The 3183-nt window shown below is 33.7% G+C and overlaps 1 non-coding gene across 1 annotated transcript; it reads right to left on the bottom strand.

Moving 5' to 3' along the window:
• Positions 1-2673: 2673 nt before the first annotated feature.
• Trnav-aac (transfer RNA valine (anticodon AAC)) lies at positions 2674-2746 on the bottom strand. Its single transcript has one exon. It is a non-coding gene; the product is annotated as a tRNA-Val (tRNA).
• Positions 2747-3183: the final 437 nt, after the last annotated feature.

Raw genomic sequence — 3183 nt, 5'->3', positions numbered from 1 at the left:
TCTCATCATAAGTCCAATAAATCAGGCATTCGAGTATGAGCTCTCTGCTAACGACATAAGGCTTAATATACAGACGGAACGTTACAGCCGCGGTAAATACTTAATGAGCGCGCTCCTACTCCCTCAACCGCAAAACGTCTTACTTGAATTGCTTTCTTTCCTATCGAGGAATTAATGTAATGGCATCAAGGTCTGTATTTGTCTGAACCGTGAGATAGTTGTAGTACATCGTTCTGGTGGAATTAAGCAAGCGTAATTAGTCATTAGCGTCAGTGTAGTGGGCAGGAAGCGGCCGAGATTGATACGACGTGAGACATGAACCTGATTGGCTTACCTTAACCATTGTGAGTGGAAATACAGGTATACATAGGTCATAGAGACACACAGAACACTAATTGGATACTTTTAATAAACTCTCTCTAAGGTAAGTATACTTTGCATTATTTTTGTATTATGTTACCCAGTTTCGACACCTTTAACCGACTTTCAGGGTGATAGGCAAAGCAAGAATTGACAGACAAAGTTTGAGATAATTACTTAGAATTAGTCTATTCTAATTTATTATATTTATATTATTTGTAATGGTATCTTGTCTACAAACTAAAAACAATATGGTAACATTTTAAAATTTATACACATTACATGCTTCATTCTTGCCCTGCTCATTAGATTAGAAAAATGGTTTACAATTTATTTTAAATTTTTAAACGAAACGAAGTATTTACTTGCTGGAATTGATTAAACTCTTTATCTACGTAGATATAATAACCGTAATTGTTTTTCTCTGATAAAATTAATATAATTTAATTACATTTTTAATCTTCATATGTTGGTCATTACAATACTTATACTCTGTCAACCCCTCGTCTTTACCGTCTCCATTACACTGAATGATGACGTCACTGCGATAATAGGATTTATTCGACTGTTTGTTTGTCATCTAAAATAAAAAAAAACTTACATCAACATCATACCGCCTCAAAATATATAAATTACTTTCTTACTTGTCCAAACTTAAAATTCTCTCTAGATTAAGGAAAGTGAACCTCATTTAATTCTAATTTCAGCGTTTTGATTTATGAATCTCGATCTAATTCCAATTACATATAGGTCAATAAGATAGCGTCAGATATTTGATCGTAGAAGGTGATTGACCGTCTCCAAACACTAACCAATCGATATCTATGCTGTGATATGATTACGAGAGAACGTGTCGTAAAGGGAGCTATTAATGGCTCTCGATAATATCCACGGTCGTAAACCGGATCGCCAATGACTCTTGTCACTACTTCTGATGTTAAGGTGTTTGTTTATTGTTACAATGAAGCAAATCGCTCTGATTGGCCATCGCCTATTAACGTTATGACGGGACCAAGTTTTTTACAGTCTTATAATCAACATTTATTGGCCAAACTTCGACAGTTACCATTTCAATTTGGGACATAATGTCCGGTCGCTTTTATTGTTGTTATTGTCTTTTTTTTGAGTCATTTTTATCATTGCCCTACTATTATAGTCCATTGATGTAATAAATTGAAAATTGTTTATAAATGCAATCGGAACACGTTTCCTGCATGCTGAGTCACGTCCACAGTTTTTTTATCATCGTAATCCTCTGATAAGCCATATTGATAAACATCTGTCAGTCACACCGGGGGTCCAGGAAACACCTAAGTTTATTTCCGTACGTGTTTCAGCCTCCCTCTAACAGTTTCCCAAAACCTTAAGCTATATTTTTCCAAGCGGTTGTAGCATTTTTCACAGATTTCATCTCAATAAATGCTTGAAATGCTATTACGGAATCTGTCCTAAGACATTTCCTGTGAGAACATTTATCTTAGCAACACGTCATGTAACATTGAAATTTACAGTTAGTAATTTGAATGCAAGGTGTGGCGTACGTAAATAACACTAGTTGTACAAAACTTGAAGTCTCCGGCGAGCCGTTTCCATTTCTTAGAGCTAACTCAATTACTGCGACAGGTCTGCCCGCGATAAATACGTTCTCATTTCTGTGGTCTAATCAGGAATATTAATATTTATTGATGTATATATAAAAATACACATTTCATTATTATGTATTATTGCTTTGGCTCTCTTATATTTTAAATAAGCCCTAAATTAATATCTTGTGAGAATTTGTATCTATCATTTTGAAAGAAACCTATTTTATGTGTAATACGAAACATATTATGAAAATTGAATGATGGAAATACCTCATCATCGAATCTTACTTATAGTAATCTTAATCGGAGTGCTATCCGCTTGTAACTTGATCCCAACAATAGCGGGCGTGCGGTTAGAATAACTCATACCCTCTCACCTCGCAGTCGGTTAAGTTGCAAACTTTGATATATGACCGTGTTACTCCACCTGAAACGGGTCCAACGCATCCATAATAATAACTTTTGTTCGCCCGCGGCCTGTTTAATAGTTTTAGGATATTAATCAAACAGATGAGAGAGATTTGAAGATAATGTTACATTTCTTGGTAAAGTTTAATGAAGCCGTAACACCTACATGCCTAATATGTATACATTTTCATAATTGTCTATATAATATATTATAAATAATAGTGATAAAATTTCAAATATAAGAATGATATAAATTTAATGTGACGAAATTGTTACAAAATAAAAATAATAATTTTAATAACTAATAATAGCAAAACTATGTTTCCGCCCGGGATCGAACCGGGGACCTTCTGCGTGTTAGGCAGATGTGATAACCGCTACACCACGGAAACCATGACCACAGTACCGTAAGTATAGGTCTGTATTTAACTAACGCCTTTCTAAAAATATAAACTTGAAAACAAAGGCTTTTAAATGTATTACAGTATTAGAATAAACTGAATGTTTTAAATAAGTAACTATATCAAATTTTATTCATCGACACCATTTATTCTAGTATTATTATCATATTTGATTAATGACTATCTGTTCCTGTAAAATATTGAAAGGATCCTTAAATAATTCACTAAAATTTAATTTTATTCTGAACTATTTATAACGTTATGACAGAGGAACTAGGATGAAACGTCATTTGAACAAATTACTCGCGATTAAACTGCACTCACTCGATACTTGATACTAGATTGTCTTTCAACATTTTTAAGGTGCTATTTACATAGAGCGTTTTGTGCATCTAAGACGTTACGAAAGTAAAAGGGGCCATAAGCTA

Source organism: Danaus plexippus, chromosome 10 (genome assembly GCF_018135715.1).
Source record: "Danaus plexippus chromosome 10, MEX_DaPlex, whole genome shotgun sequence".
NCBI classification, from domain to species: Eukaryota; Metazoa; Arthropoda; class Insecta; order Lepidoptera; family Nymphalidae; genus Danaus; species Danaus plexippus.
This window is presented reverse-complemented; position numbering and strand designations above follow the sequence as displayed.